This window comes from Chlorocebus sabaeus, chromosome 5, assembly GCF_047675955.1.
Source record: "Chlorocebus sabaeus isolate Y175 chromosome 5, mChlSab1.0.hap1, whole genome shotgun sequence".
NCBI classification, from domain to species: domain Eukaryota; kingdom Metazoa; phylum Chordata; class Mammalia; order Primates; family Cercopithecidae; genus Chlorocebus; species Chlorocebus sabaeus.
Window position 1 is genome coordinate 77419118 of NC_132908.1, and position 18123 is coordinate 77437240.

The 18123-nt window shown below is 33.9% G+C and overlaps 1 protein-coding gene across 1 annotated transcript in view; it reads right to left on the reverse strand.

Annotated features, from left to right (window-relative positions):
* CDYL2 (chromodomain Y like 2) overlaps nucleotides 1-18123 on the reverse strand; it is a 206483-nt gene that overhangs the window by 174780 nt on the left and 13580 nt on the right. The window lies entirely within an intron of this gene.

An 18123-nucleotide genomic window follows, 5' to 3' on the forward strand; every position in this document is an offset into this window, starting at 1 on the left:
AGACGGAGTCTCCCTTTGTAGCCCAGGTTGGAATGCAGTTGGGTGATCTCGGCTCACTGCAACCTCTGCTTCCTGGGTTCAAGTAATTCTCCCACCTCAGCCTCTCAAGTAGCTGGGACTACAGGTCTGTGCCACCACGCCTGGCTAATTTTTGTATTTTAGTAGAGATGGGGTTTCACCATGTTAGCCAGGATGGTATCAATCTCCTGAGCTCGTGATCCGCCCACCTCAGCCTCCCAAAGTGCCGGGATTACAGGCGTGACCCATCGCGCCTGGCCCAAAATGCCAATTAAAATTAGAATTTAACTCGAGTGTACATATTGTAATTTCTAAAGTAACCACTAAAAGAAAAGAAAAAATAACACAGAAAATGGAATAATGTTCTCAGTCAATAAAAAAGTAAGGCATGAAAGTAGAGAAAGAAGAACATAGAATAGGTGAGACAAAAAGAAAGCACACAGTGCAATGGTAGTTTTGAGCCCAAATATATGCATAATTATATTAAATATAAATGGTCTAAATATTCCAATTAAAACATAAAGGTTATCAGATAGTATTTTTTAAGCCTAACTTTATGCCATTTACAAAGATACATGTAAAACATATGCATACAAAACAGGTGAAAATAAAATGACAAAAAAAGAAATGCTCTGCAAATTTTATTAAAAGAATTTGATATAGCTGTACTAATATCAGATATTCTTTAAAGCAAAAAGTTTTACTAGAGTTAGAAAGGGGAATTTTTTATAATGGTAAAAGGATCAATTTCCTAGGAACATAGAAAAGTTATAAATGTGTATGCACTTAATATCATAAAAATATAATGTAAAAATTGGCAAAACAATACCAAAATACAAAATGTAAAAACTGACAATGTTACAAGGAGAAATAGACATATCCACAATCAAACAGAGATTTTTCATACATGCCTCTCAATAACTGACAGAAGAATCAGACCAAAAACGCAGCAAGGTTAAATATCTGAATACACAATTAATATAAAATAAATAATCTTGACCTAAAACACACATAGAATGCTGTGCCCAACACCTGCATACACAAAACATTTACAAAAAGTAGCCCCATACTAGGTGATAAGGCAATTCTGATACATTTTAAAGTATAAATATCAGAGTATGTTCTTTAATGATACAATTAATTGAAAGAACAATAAAATAAAGATGACAGAAAATCTTCGTTTGAAAATTAAGAAATATACTTCGAAACAAAAATGGAAATTAGAAGTGTTTTAAACTCAATAATCATAAAACATTATATATTAAAACTTGTATGACATAAAGGAATGCTTAAATTAAAATGTATAGTTTTAATTAATATATTTAGGAGCAATGGCAGGTTGAAATCTAATGAACTAAACAACCGTGTCAAGAATTTTTTAACAAAAACAAAACAAGCACAGGAAAAGTAGAATAAAAGAATAATAAAAATAAGAGCCTCAGTTTAGTTCTACAAGCAGATAGGTTTATAGAAGCAAGGAAGAGAATATTAAGAACAAACTTCATGTATATGGGAGCTCTGAGGTGCTGGCAGTGTTCTACAAGGTGAAGACTTGATAATGAAACAGGTATTTACTTTATAATTCATTAAAGTGCATATTTATAATTTTGACAATAAATAAATGCATAAAAATAAAGGAAGAAAAATATACAAGGAAAATAAAAACAGAAATCAGAAGCAACAAAAACAAAGAAAATTTATTCAATACATACACAAAAACAATGGAATACTACATAGACTTTAAAAAGGAAATTCTGTCATTTGCAACCACATGGACAGAACCGGAGAACATTATGCTAGTAAGCCATATGCCAAAAGACAAATGCTATATGATCTTACTTATATGTAGAATCTGAAAAAGTTGATCCCATAGAAACAGAGAGGAGAAAGGTGGTTATCCGAGGATGGGTGGAGGAGGATGGGGGAAGGAAGGAGGTTGATCAACAGGTACAAAGCTTCAGTTAGACTGAAGGTATATGTTTTAGTGATCTATGGCACTGCATTGTGACCACTGTTAATAATAACGTATTATATATTCCAAAACTGCTGAAATAGATCTTTAACATTCATCCCACAAAACAATGATAAATTGGTGAGGCAACAGATATGTTAATTAGCTTGATGGAATCTTTCTGTAATATACATATAGATCAAGACATCACACTGTACCCCATAATAAACACAATTATTTGTCAATTAAAAATTTTTAAAAAGTGTAGCAGGAGGACATTATTCAGGGCAAATTTGATGAGTATTTTCAACATTCCATAAGATGAAAGAGTATCCTCAAGGCCAATATGAAGGTCAGAATGAGCAAAGCACAAAAAATAAAGGTAAGAGTCGTAAGATAGACGAAGAGGCCAGGATAGGAAGAAGAAAAGGCATAGAAATTAGCTGAATTTAGCTAAATATTAAAAAAAAAAAAATGCACCATCACCAAGCAGGACGTACTCTAAGATACAGAAGGTTAGCATTAAGAAATCTGTAAATCATATCATCAAAAAGATTTATTTCTATAGAAAGAAATATTATTCCAAATTAGGTAACGATATTATGTCTTCATTTCTTGAACATATAATTATATATATTCAACATAATTATATATATTCAAGAAATCAGAAAAATGCCCAGGCATAGTCCCTTTCTGAAAGAGCTACTATAAGAAATACTTCCGCATCTTGAAACAGAAGTTCAAGAAAAAGAAAACAATGGAATATATAAAAATATAAGTGAAGATAAAAGTTAATTTATATTTAAATCTAAATAATTGTTCATTATTTAACTATTATACTTGAGGAAATGTTAAAGATACAATGCCTAAGGAAGTAGGTATGATACAAAACCACAATAGCAACAAAAATCTGTATATACACTTCAAATAATTAAATTAAAAGTTATGGGAAGAAGATGAGTAGAGAAGAAGTAAAAAAGTGTCTAAGGAGCTTGCCTTTTTCAAGGGGGGGTTGTAACAATTAATTAATTCTAGACATTGGTAGAAAAAAATTGCTTCAAATATGTTTGTAAAGGATTTAAGAACAGCCATTACAAAAATAAGAAGCATATATATAACCACCAGAACACTTAAAGAAAAAAGAAATGGCACAAATAATCCCAAGGAAAGGAAAAAAAGGAAAGAATGATCAATAGAAAATATAACATATGATGTCAAAATAATTTCAAACACATCAGTATTTGCAATAAATATTACCTATATCCATTGGCATGGAAACCTATCAAATACATCTAGAAGGAGAACCTAAGACTTCAGACTAACTCGCATCTTATGGCAAAGCCAATAAAAATCCACAGAATTTACTTGACATACTACTTAATAAGCTTTATTTAATATGTATATATCTACATCTTAACTATTTATATATTTATTTATATAGAATAAATAACAACTTTTGTGCTCTCCAGAGGCTTTGTATTTTTCTCAAACATCAAAATATTGGCCACACATTACTAGGTCACAACAAAGTAACATTGCAAAAGGATGTATATATATGTCATAATCTCTGGTCATAACGCATAGAAACTTGAAGTTATATGCAACAAAAAACAAACAATAAAATTTGATTATACAGCAATTTGAAAACACCCTCCCACATAATTCCTCAGTAAAAGAGCAAATTAGCAACTGAAAGTACATTTTACTTAGAAAAATACGTATCAATTAGAAGACAACATAATGAAACTTCTGTAGTTTCTCTTTTAATTTTCAAACATCAAATGTGAAAATAAATAAGTTAAGCACTCAACTCAACTAGCTAGAAAATTAAAAACAAATTAAGCCTGAAAGAATAGATGTTTTGGAAATAATTTGGTGAATCTGTTATAATCTAGTAAAGCGGAATATGCGCTAGGACTCAGGAATTCCACAACTAAGAATTTATCTTCAATAATCTTTGGCACGGATATACCAGGAAGAAGCTACAAAAAAATATTCACAGCAGCCCTGTTTGTAATATCAAAGCATGAAACAAAACAAGAAATTGAAATAATCCCAAAAGTCTATTGATAATGGAATGTATAAATAAATTCCATACATTTCCATCCTTTATATATTATATACTGTAATTTTTGTATCTGTATATTACACATTATATATTTTAATACTTTGTATTTATATTTTAACATACATTTGTATATTCTTATGACATTAACATGGATAAATCTTAAAAGCATAATGTTAAGTAAAAAAATATCAAGAGGCAGATGAATTCATATAATTTGATTCCGATTTCATAAATTTTAAAACCAGGAAAAGTCAAACAACATATATTTTAGGGATGCATACGTATATATTGTAAACTTTTTTCTTTTTTTTTTCGGAGACAGAGTCTCCCTCTGTCGCCTAGGCTGCAGTACAATGGCGTGATCTCGGCTCACTGCAACTTCCGCCTCCCGGATTCAAGCCATTCTCCTGCCTCAGCCTCCCGAGTAGCTGGAACTACAGGCACATGCTGCCACGCCCGGCTAATTTTTTGTATTTTTTAGTAGGGACGGGGTTTCACCGTGTTGCCCAGGCTGGTCTCGACCTCCTGAGCTCAGGCCATTCGTCCGCCTCGGCCTCCCAAAATGCTAGAATTACAGGCGTGAGTCACCGCGCCCGGCCTGTAAAATTATTTTTAAAGTCAAGAAAATAAGCAGGAATTCAGAAGAAGAGTTAACGAGACAGAGGGTGTACACCGAGAAGGTGGCACACACAGGACTAGAAACATGTCCTTTTTTAAAACTATGTGTCTAGTACACTCAATATGATTATTAAATTATACATACATATTTTTGTTTGCATATTATCTATTTCATAATTAAAAGTAGAAAACAGTAAACAGATGAAGGAATGAATAAGTCAAACACTGAAACAAAGCAAGAAAAAAATGAAATGAGAAAATAAAGCTAAAAATTGATTTTACAGAAAAAAATCTATTTAAGAGACAAACTTGCGGCAACACAAAAAGTATGAAGAAAACAGAAAGTACAAATCTACAACCTTAGGAAGCAGATGAAGAGCATAACCAAATATATGGAAGAGATATTCTGAAAATATGTTTTGTACATTTTCAGATAAATGTTAAAATAAGAATAAAATGAATGATGTTCTTACTAACATAAACTACCAAGAATTATTAAAGAAATGAAAATATGAAAAAAATCAACAGTCACTGAACATGCTGTCAAAATTGTCTGAAAAAAATACAAAGTATCATAACCAACTTATTTCTGATTTCAAAAAGCATTCCAGAGAAAGCTTAGTTGACATGTTACATAAGCTATTTCTAAAAACATGAAAAAAATTAATCAATTAATCTCACGAAACCAACATTAACTTGACATTGAAAACTTGATTAAATTAGTACATACAAAAAAAGAGATAGTCAATACTAAAATTCTAAACATTCATAGCTGCTGGCTGAAATTTAGCATAATACTAAAATAAAAAATGTATTATCATCAAGTGTGTGTGCTACAAAATATGGAAAGTTACCCTTAAAAAAATCTGTTACTAAATTATATCTAGCGATAATGGGGAAGAGTATATGATCACCTCAGTAAGTATCAAAAGTGAATTTAATAAAATGTAATATCTATTCCTTGTTAAGAAGAAAAAACAGTAAACTAGCTATAGAAACTTTAACCGGAAAAATAATATATACTTTATATTAACAGCCACTTCTTTAATTCATGGTGAAACAAAAAGCAGTTTTATTGAATGAGAAACAAGAAACATGAATACTGGCTATCACACTATAATTTAGCATTTCTGAAAAGTCTAGCTAATAAAATAAGAGTAGTAATATATATAAAATTATAACAAATAGAAAGACAGGTAAGATGATATAATTCAAGGATGATGTGACTACCTGAAACTCCAAAAGGAACTGAATGATAAAATCCTGTTCACAAAGGCAACAAAACTCTAAGCTAACAAACTTAGGATCTGTATCAAGAAAACTAGAAAACTTTCCTAACACATATAAAAGAAAGTCTTTTGGGGAGAAATATTATGTTCTTGAATAATAAGACTCAGTATCACAGAGATACCAACTTTACCCAAAGTTACATATAAGTTTAGTGCAATTAAAAGAAGTATCTCATCTGAAAACTTTATCAACAGAAATAAACAAAAAATTTTGGAAAGAAATGGACTTGAATTAGCAAATAATAAAATGTGTTCTAAAGGCACAATAATGGAAATTGTAGAACAGAGTAGAATGCCTGGAAACAAACTCATATTAATATGTTACAATTTCATCAATGACAAATCTGACATTTCAAATCAGAGGGAAAATAATGACTCATTTAATAAGTGGACTGAAATGAAAGATCAACAATCACAGAGACCATATCCCCACTTCACATAACACATAATACAGCAAAACAAATTCCAGCTATATTAAATTTTCACTTAAATGGGCAAAAATTATGCCATAAAAGACTAAGAATAAATGCTTACATATTTTGTCATGAGGACAGCCTTCCCCTCACTCCAAGGAAGAAATGTCGGAAGAAAAGAAGGAAGGAAGGAGGAAGGGAGGAGAATAGCAAGACGAGAAGGAAGCACAAAAACATACATTAATCTGTCATAAAGTTTAAATTACTCTCCTTTAAAAAAATCCACAATAGGCAAAATGAACAGCTATTCAGAATGAAAAATAAGTATTTTTGTTAATGTATGTGATAGACAAGAATTAAACCCATGAACGGTATTAAAAATCTTTCTATATCAACAAGAAATGAAAATCACCTCTCAAGTTGCATTTTTTTAAACAGTAATACCAGTAGTGCTGAGAGCCTCATGAAATAAACAAGTCTGTTATTGCTGGCAATATCCTTCCTGGATGGCAAGCACATCATTTCTGGAGAGTAATTTGACAGTATTATCAAAAGTCTTTACCCAGGGCATACTCATTGACCTTCCACATCTAGAAATGTATCATAAGAAAATAACAGCAATATATACAAAGATTTGTAGAGAAAGCTTATACCCCTGTTTAAAATACTGAAAATTTCAAAACAAACCAAGTATAAAATCTAATATACTAAAACAAAGTGACAAAATATATGGTACAGCACATTAAAATTATGTTACAGAACACTATTAAATAAAGTAAGGAAATACTTATATTGTTAAAAAGAGTTGCAAAAACTGTATGGCCAATAATTGTATATATGTAGTTAATACATACACATTTGGAGACTCCTTATGTAAGTGAAAAGACAGACTAGAAGGATATACATCAATGTTAATGGTGAACACTGCTAAATTTAAAAATTATGAGTAAAATGTGTTTTCTGTATTTTCTATATTTTTAAAATTTTTGATAGTGAACATGTATCTGCTTTATAATCTGGTTTTTAAAATATACTTATTAAGAAAGTATATAATGAAGAGAAGAAAATGAGTTAAGATAGTAGAGAAGATGACACATGAACACCTATGACTGACTGTATCTGATTTCAAACCTCCAGACCCAAACTTCACATAATCTAAGGACCTGAAAACAATCTTATAAAGTAAGTTGTGAAATTATGACCAGAATTTTTTTAATCATGAAAAATAAGGCTTGCATGCAGAACAGAAGTACCCTGATACTACCATTCTACAAACTTCTTCCAAGATTTCTGTGAATTATTGGTAAAAATTCTAAAATGGGTTTTTTAAAGGTCAGATTTTGGGTGTATACAATAATATGAAGTGATGTATCAATAACAGCATGGAACTACTACAAGAAAGCCCTTCACCAATCTCACTTCCTCCTATAAAAGGATGTGCAAGGCTATACATAAGGAAAATGATACAGATGCACAGTATCTTAAACGCAACAAAGCATTTGACAAAATTGTCCACATCATTTCGAATACTATTCTATACTACTATCAATAACATAAGGCTAATGTCAGTAAGAATAGCAGACTAAGGACCTCCAAAAATTCTCTCTCCTCTAAAAATGCAATGAGAAAACTGGAAAAAAAAAGTGTTGGAATCAACTTATTCTAACCTGTAGATGTTAATCAATCAAGAGGGTATTTGTTCAAGAAAAATGGCTAAATCTCAGAACAGCAAGCTTTATGATGTCTTAACTTACCCTATTTCATGCCTGATACTCACTTTGTCCAAAACACTTATCTATGTTGCCTATGGTAAAGCCCAGAAATAATAAGCCCCCATAAAAAGGTGAGAGGAACCAAACAGATTTTCAAAATAACTTCAATAAGCTAAAAGTGGCAGAGTGAAATTTAACATAAATCATGATACAATACACATCATGTCCGAAAACCAAAGAACATGCTAGAAAAGGCCCAAATCCATTACTAGGAACTGTCTGTGTGAAAAGTCTGGGAAGTTCTAACTGACTTCAAGATTCCTATAACCCAACCAAATAACAAAATGGCTTTTTAAAATACTAATATTGTTCAATCCATCAAGAAGATATAGCAACTATAAACATATGTGCACCTAACAACACAGCCCCCAAAATATGTGAAGCAAAAAATTGTCAAAATAGAAGGGAGAGACAGACTGTTCCACAATGGTTGGAGACTTCAATATCCCACATTTAACCATAGACAGAACAACTAGACAGAACAGTAAGAAAACAGATGACTTGAAGAACACTGTAAACCTATTTTACCTAACAGATATGCCCAGAACATCCCACCCAACAATAGCAGAGCATACATTCTTCTCAAGTGCACATGGTATGTTCTCCTAAATAGACCACATGTTGGGCCACAAGACAGGCTTTAATAAACTTTTTAAAATTTGAGAAAAAAAAGGAAATCATACAAAGTACCTTTTCTGACCACCATGGGATAAACTAGAAATTAATAATAAAAGGAAAATTGTAAAACTCATGAATATGTGGAAAATAAATGGCACTGTATTAAAACAACCAGTCGGTCAAAGAAAAAAATCACAAAGTAACTCAGAAAATATCTTGAGACAAAGGAAAACAAACCATACTAATACTGCAATATTTATGAGATACAGTGAAAGCAGTGCGCAGAGCACATTTACAGCTGTAAACACCTACATTAAAAAAGAAAAAAAAAAAGACATTAATAACCTAACTGCACATCTTGAGTAAATTTTTAAAAAGAGCAAATAAACCAAAACCTCCTAGAAAGAAGGAAATAATAGAGATTAGTATAAAGTAGAGAATACAAAAACAATAGAGAAAATCGAAGAAACCAAAGTCTGTTCTTTGGAAAGACCAACAAAATTAATAAATCTTTTCCTAGACTGACTAAAGAAAAATGAAGAAGACTCAATGAGAAATGAAAAAAGAGAAATTACTACAGGCTTCACAGAAATAAAAAGAATTATTTAAAAATGCTATAAATAATTGTACACCAACAAACTGTATAACCTACATGAAATGGGAAACACAAACTAGCAAAACAGACTCAAAAAATGAATAGAAAATCTGAATAGACCTATAACATGTAAGGAGATAGAATCAGTAATCAAAAGCCACCCAACAAAGAAAAGGCCAAGACCAAGACTTCGCTGGTGAATTCTACCTAACATATAAAGAATTAGCATCAATTCTTCTTAAAATCTTCCAAAAAGCTAAAGGGGAAGGAATACTTTCAAGCTCTTTTTATCAGGCCAGCACTAACCTGATATCAAAGCCAAAGATATAAGGGAAAAAAAATAAAAATACAGGCCAATATTCCTGAGAATATAGATGCAAAAAATTCTCAACAAAATACTAGGAAACCAAATTCAGCAGTATGTTAAAAGGATTACACACCACGACCAAGAGGGATTTATCCCAGGAATGCAAGGGTGGCTCGACACATGAAAATCAATAAATGTAATATGTTACATGAATAGAATGATAGAAAAAAAACACATGATCATCTCAATTGACAGAGAAAAGGCATTTGAAAAATTCAACAAATTCAACATTTTATTATGATTAAAAATAAAATTTTGAAAAACTAGGAATAAAATGAAACTCTCTTAACATCATAAAAGATAATTATGAAAACCCACAGCTAACACCATATTCAGGTAAAAGACTGATAGCTTTTTAACTAAAATCAAGAATAAGACAATGATGACCATTTTCTCCACTTCTATTTAACACAGTACTGGAAGTTCTGCCTTAAATATGACACCAAAAGCAAAGGCAACAAAAGAAAACACAGATACAGTAGAATTCCTTAATATTACAATTTGTGTGCATCAAAGGACGTTGTTAAAAGAGAGTGAAAAAACAACCCACAGGACAGGAGAAAATATTTTCAAATCATACATCTGAAACTCAACAATTCAACAAAAAAAAACAAACACCTCAATTCGAAACTAGGCAAAGAAGTTGAGTATTTCTCCAAAGAACACATACAGATGGCTAATAAGCACACTAAAAGGTGTTCAACATCATTAGTCACGTAGGGAAATGCAATCAAAACTAAAATGAGATAACATTTCACAACTACTAGGATGGCTACAATCAAAAAAACAGAAAATAACAAGTGTTGACAAGGACGCAAACTAAAATCCTCATACATTGCTACTAAGGATGTAAAATGGAAAATGGTTTGGAAGTTTCTCAAAAAGTTAAAAATAGAATTACCACATAACTCAGCAACCACTCCTACCTACACAGCCAAAAGAACTGAAATCAAGGATTCAGACAGATACATGTAAGCCAATATGCAGATCCACAATAATGGAAAAGTAGAAACAACCTATGTCTAGCAACAGATGAATGCATAAACAACATGTGGTATATTCACAATACCATGAAATATTATTCAGCCATAAAAAGGAGTATATTAGAACTCTGATTTAATATGAGTCAGATTACATGCTACATGTATGTAAAGCATGCTACAACATGGCTGATTACATGCTACAACGTGGCTGAACCTCAAAAACATTAGGTTAAGTTTTAAAAAGCCAAATAGAATGTATACATATGTAACAAACCTGCATGTTGTACACATGTACACTAGAACTTAAAGTATAATTTTAAAAAAGCCAAATAGAAAAGGCCACATATTATTCAATTCCATTTTTATAAAAAATACAAAATAGGCAAAAGCCACAAAAACAGAAAACAGATGAATGATTGCCCGGGGCTGGGAAAATAGCAAGTGATACTTAATAGGCATGTGGTTTCTGCCACATAAAAAATGAACATTGAAAATGTTCTGGAGCTAGACAACATTGTGAAAGTACTAACCGCCATTGAAATGTACATTTAAAATGATTAAAATGGAAAATACTATGTTATACTGTACATATTTTACAATAAAAAGTAGTAAATATATATAAGTACTTTTGACATCAAAAAATGTTAATACAACCATTAATACACCTATTCTACTATTTTTCTCTTTTCTACTTTCTTAATATTTTTGCTTCCATTTAACTTATTCCTTCTTTATGGTTTCTGTTCATTTTGTTATTCTCTTTCTAACTTCTTAAAATGAATGAATTTATTCTTCCTTGTTTTTAATAGATATGTTTAAAGTTATGAATGTTCCTCTGAGTACCACTTTACCCATTATCCAGAAGTTCTAAGACTATTGTTTTCATTCATGTTATCTTAAAAATATATTTATTCTGCAATTTAGGCTCTGGTTTTTCATGAGACTAAATTAACTAAAAGTACAGTGTCCAAATTATGAGAAGTGAATTTTGCTGATGAACCGAGAATTATTCTCAGTAATACATTTAAAGTGGGATCTTAAATTGTTTAGAGAACATCCACGAGAGAAAACCAGGAGGGGAAATGGCTAAGAAACATATCAGGGTAAGAGCAGGAAAAAAAGATAGTGATGCTTAACCTGAAGGAAAACAGTCTGCATTTCTAGTAGCCCAGAGCTTTCTGGAATACTTGAAAGACCGCCACAAACACCTCTTATGCTCTAGGTGCTGGGGACGCAGCAGTGACCAAGACAGATGTGACTCTGTCTTCAAGTATATAGTCCTTAAATGGTACAGAAACAATTGACTGATTACAATGATCAATGCTGGAGAGAAGCACGGGCTGCCCCAAGAACACATCACAAGGAAGTCTATCCTGGTCTGGAGGTCAGGGAAGCAACCTTAGTGAAACAACTTTAGAGCTCAAAAAGGTAAGAGGAAACCAGGCAGGGCCAGAAGAGACAGCATGAGTAAAGGTCATGAAGCAAAGGGTATTTGCATGAACTAAAAAGAGTCAGTAAGTTTGGTATACAGGGAAGAAAAGGGAGAGTGGTGTTAGCCAAGCCCAAAAAGGTGGGCAAGGGCAAGATCATTAGTATTTAGGACTTCTGTCCAAGAGTGATCAGAGGCTACTGAAGACTTTGGGAGAAAGGGTCATGCTCATAAAGTGTATTCAAATAGGAAGAGGGAAAGCCAAATTGTCTCTGTTTGCAGATGACAGGATTGTATATTTAGAAAACTCCATCATCTCAGCCCCAAATCTCCTTAAGCTGATAAGCAACTTCAGCAAACTCTCAGGATATAAAATCAGTGTGCAAAAATCACAAACATTCCTATACACCAATAACAAACAAACAGAGAGCCAAATCATGAATGAACTCCCATTCACAATTGCTACTAAGAGAAAATACCTAGGAATACAACTTATAAGGGATGTGAAGGACCTCTTCAAGGAGAACTACAAACCACTGCTCAAGGAAATAAGAAAGGACACAAACAAATGGAAAAGCATTCCATGCTAACAGATAGGAAGAATCAGTATTGTAAAAATGGCCTTACTGCCCAAAGTAATTTACAGATTCAATGCTATCCCCATCAAGCTACCACTGACTTTCTTCAAAGAATTGGGGGAAAAACTGCTTTAAACTTCATATAGAACCAAAAAGAGCCCACATAGGAAGACAATCCTGGGCAAGAAGAACAAAGCTGAAGGCATCACACTACCTGACTTCAAACTGTACTACAAGGCTACAGTAACCAAAACAGCATGGTACTGGTACCAAAACAGATATACAGAATAGAACAGAGACCTCAGAAATAACACCACACATCTACCATCATCTGATCTTTGACAAACCTGACACACACAAGCAATGGGGAAAAGATTCCCTATTTAATAAATGGTATTGGGAAAATTGGCTAACCATATGCAGAAAACTGAAACTGAACCCCTTCCTTACACCTTATACAGAAATCAACTCAAGATGGATCAAAGACTTAAATGTAAGACCTGGTACCATAAAAATCCTGGAAGAAAACCTGGGCAATACCATTCAGGACATAGGCATGGGCAAAGACTTCATGTCTAAAACACTAAAAGCCATGGCAACAAAAGCCAAATTTGACAAATGGGATCTAATTAAACTAAAGAGCTTCTGCACAGCAAAAGATACTATCATCAGAGTGAACAGACAACCTACAGAATGGGAGAAAATTTTTGCAATCTATCCATCTGCCAAAAGGCTAATATCCAGAATCTACAAAGAACTTAAACAAATTTACAAGAAAAAAGCAAACAACCTCATCAAAAATTGGGCAAAGGCTATGAACAGACACTTCTCAAAAGAAGACATTTATGCAGCCAACAGACATATGAAAAAATGCTCGTCATCACTGGTCATTAGAGAAATGCAAATCAAAACCAAAATGAGATACCATCTCACGCCCGTGAGAATGGCTATCATTCAGAAGTCAGGAAACAACAGATGCTGGAGAGGTTGTGGAAAAACAGGAATGCTTTTACACTGTTGGTGGGAGTGTAAATTAGTCCAACCATTGTGGAAGACAGTGGGGTGATTCCTCAAGGATCTAAAACTAGAAATACCATTTGACCCAGCAATCCCATTACTGGGCATATACCCAAAGGACTGTAAATCATGCTGCTATAAAGACACATGCACATGTATGTTTATTGCAGCACTATTCATAATAGCAAAGACTTGGAACCAACCCAAATGTCCATCAATGATAGACTAGATTAAGAAAAAGTGGCACATATACACCATGGAATACTATGCAGCCATAAAAAAGGATGAGTTCATGTCATTTGCAGGGACAAGTATGAAGCTGGAAACCATCATTCTCAGCAAACTATCACAAGATCAGAAAAGCAAACACTGCATGTTCTCACTCCTAAGTGGGAGTTGAACAATAAGAACACACGGACACAGGGAGGGGAACATCACACACCGGGGCTTGTGGGGGATGGGAGGCTAGGGGAGGGATAACATTAGGAAAAATACCTAATTAGGTGACGGGTTGATGGGTGCAGCAAACCACCATGGCATGTGTATACCTATGAAACAAAACTGCACATTCTGCACATGTAACCCAGAACCTAAAGTATAATTTAAAAGAAGAAGAAGAAGAAAGTGACATGCTCCGAATTACCTTTCCAAGCAGTCGCTTTAGATACACTGAAGGAATACAGTGTATTCTTTAGATACAAAGAAGAAATGCTGGGAGTCCAGTTAAGAGACTATTGTTTCTTCCAGAAGAAAGAAATGAGTGCCTTGAACTAGGATGGCAGCCGGGGAAATGAAGCCAGCCAGGAAATGGAATTGAGAGGTCTTGGGGACTGAACTCATCATTCCACAGGTAGAAACTACACAAGAAGGCAGACTTTGGTTCACTTTATACCAGAGCACTTCCAACGCCCAGCACTTCCACGCCAAAATGGAAGAGACTGCCCTTCAAAGCAAAGCACTCCCTTCCTTAGGAAGTTTCCTAGGAGGTACTAGGCAATCATAAGGATACACATGCTGGGTGAGAAATTAGACTTGACAGCATCTAAGGCATTCTGACCTCTGAGACTCTTGGTTAAAATCAACAGAAGTGTCGGCTCACCTAGAAAATTCAATGTGAAATACCTAGGACAGATATAAAATATGTTCATTCTCTCTCTCCTCTCTTCTCTCTCTCTCTGTGTGTGTGTGTGTGTGTGTGTGTGTGATCTCATATCTCAGTTTTCCTCTCTATTCCAGTTGAGTTTCTCACAGAAAACTATCATGGTAAATTACCATCAGTGTTTTACTGCTTGTCACTCAGGTGGTGAAAAATAGTTTTCTATATCTCTTCCCAGTCCTTCGTATTTATGTATTGAAATAAATGGTTCTACTTACTTGAACATATTATCTTAATTTTAGTAAAGATTAGTAAAGTGCATGCTCTGTTAATACTTTTTAATGCCAAGCATGCATACATATTTGCTGGAATCTGGGATTATCTGCCTTACCCATAGGAAGTCTAGGCGTCCTGAGCACAAACCCATATAACCAAGGCATCACTGTCCACCAGGTACAAAACTTAAGTACAGTACATGGTAGTAAAGGAAAAGTTTCAGAAACATTATCCTGCCAATTCCAACTGTGAAGGAATGCAAGCACCATGCCAAATGAAAGAAAAAGGGAAAAAAGCACATGAAAAAAATGCACTGAGGCTCATAAATATGCTAAAAGGACAAAATTAGACTGACCAAGAAATGTTACCAACTGCTCTCAAAACCAGTCTTCTCACTGCTAAAGTTGAGTAAAAGCCAACCAACATGAAGAAGATCAAGACTTAAACGGTTTCCACCATCACAATTACTAAGATGTGCAGAGTCATCACTTTTTGTGATTCAGCATGGCTTAAAGTAGTATTGACGGACATCCATTCAGACTCAAAGAGATGCTTTCCCATCCTGATTAGCTCATTCACAAGAACTCCTTTACATACCAACACCAAAGCTGCCCTGTGCAATCCCTCTCTTGAACAATACAACAGATACATGTTTTTGTGCCATAAGCATGGAAAACCAGGAAGATTTTCTTTTTCCTTTTCTTGTTCTTAGTGTAACACTCATTGACCTATACCTGGGATTCTGTGGAAAGCACAGGTGCAAGACAGTGCTATGACAGAAGTATCATCCACCAACAAAAGGACAGAATTTAGAAGGAAAATCAAAGGCATTTTATAATTTATCAAGAGATTATTAAAGGCACCTAGGATGACTGGTTTAAAATGTTGGTTCTACTGTCTGGTGGCTGTGAATTAATTTATGAATCATAAAATGGAGATAATTCTAGAACCCATCTTATAGAAAGGATTAGATGATAACATACATGTGTAGAATTTACCATAGTGTCTGGCACATATTAAATGCTATTATTACTGTTTCTATTATGCCCTCATCAAAGGACTAATGCCCAGAATCTACAAAGAACTCAACAAGAAAAAAACAAACAACTATGACTGTTTTGTTTGTTTGTTTTCAACCATTAAAAACTGGGCAAAGGACATGACCAGACATCTCTCAAAAGAAGACATACAAGTGGCCAAAAAGAATATTTAAAAATGCTCAACATCACTAATCATTAGAGAATTCAAATTAAAATCACAGTGAGATATCATCTTACACCAGTCAGAATGGCTTTTATTAAAAAGTCAAAAAAAAAACAACAGATGTTGGCCTGGTTGTGGAGAAAAGGGAACGCTCGTACACTATTGGTGAGAATGTAAATTAGTTCAACCTCTATGGAAAACAGTATAGAGGTATCTCAAACAGCTTAAAACAGAACTACTGTTCAACCCAGCAATCCCATTACTGGGTATCTATCCAAAGGAAAAGAAATCATTACATTAGAAAGACACCTGCGGGACTTGGTGCGGTGGCTCACGCCTGTAATCCCAGCACTTTGGGAGGCCGAGATGGGTGGATCACGAGGTCAGGAGTTCAAGACCAGCCTGGCCAACATGGTGAAACTTCGTCTCTACTAAAAATACAAAAATTAGCTGAACAAAAATTAGCTGGGCGTGGTGGTGGGCGCCTGTAATCCCAGCTACTCGGGAGGCTGAGGCAGGAGAATTGTTTGAATCTCCTGGGCAACAGGGAGAGACTCCGTCTTAAAAACAAACAAACAAACAAACAAAAAAACCACCTGCACTTTTATGTTCATCACAGCACTATTACAACAGCAAAGTCATGAAACCAATTTAAGTGTCTACCAGTTGTTGACTGGATAAAGAAAATGCCCATGGAATATCATGCAGCCATTAAAAAAAGAATGAAATCACATCTTTTGCAGAAACATGGATAGAGCTGGAGGCCATTATCCTAAATGAACTAATACAGAAGCAGAAAATCAAATATTATATGTTCTCACTTATAAATGAGAGATAAACAAAGAGTACACATGGACATAAAGGTGGTGAAAACAGACTCTGGGGACTCCAAAAGGGAAGAAGATGTGAGGGAGATGAGGGTTGAAAAATTACCTATTGGGTACAATATGATGGGTACACTAAAAACCCAGCCCCCACCATTATACATGTAATACCTATGTAACAAACTAGCACATGAACCCCAAAATCGAAAATAAAATAAAATAACAAATGCTATTATAATTGCTTTTTACAATTATTGTGAAGCATATTCAAGAAAAATAAGAAGTATCACTTCAACAACCTTTTTATGCAACACCTAGGATCAGAGATTAGGTTACTCCAAGAGATTACACAGCAATTCATTAAGTCAATAAGCTAACAGGACTTACACCAGCTTCCCAAAAAGCCAGTACCATAGATGTAGCTACACGAGTCCCAAGGGGGTAGTAACAAAATAAAGAAATACCTAAGATAGCAAAGACTTTGCCATCTCTGCCATGTTTGATAATCAAGGTGCAAAAACAATCACTGTCTACACAACACCAAAATATACAGCAATTAAGAGAAAAAAAATAGGCTTGCAGTTTGAAGAAGCTCCATATATTTTTGCATCCTAAAGGCAGCTATTGTGTGGCTCCCTTTCTCTTTCTATTAAATACAAGATCTTACCAAAGTCTGCTTCACAGCTCTCATATACACCATAATCCTCAAAGTGAATGTGGTTTTAGGTAGCAATACAGACAAGCAAATTAGCAATGTAAATATCAAGACATTCAAATTGTATCCTTCCTTCTTAAAGTAACAGGTGCTTTGGATTCTATTACTTGATCTGACTTCCAACAGTTCACAGATGAGTTTGGATTTCTAGGAAAAGTTCAGATATAAGGTACTCCCCATAATGTCAGTCAGCGGGGTAGGTCCCGGCCCCACTCTGGATCACCAAGAGAGCTAAACAAGACTCAAGGCTGCGCTGAGTCTCCCTGCCGTCCTCTGCTAAATCTTGTATAAGA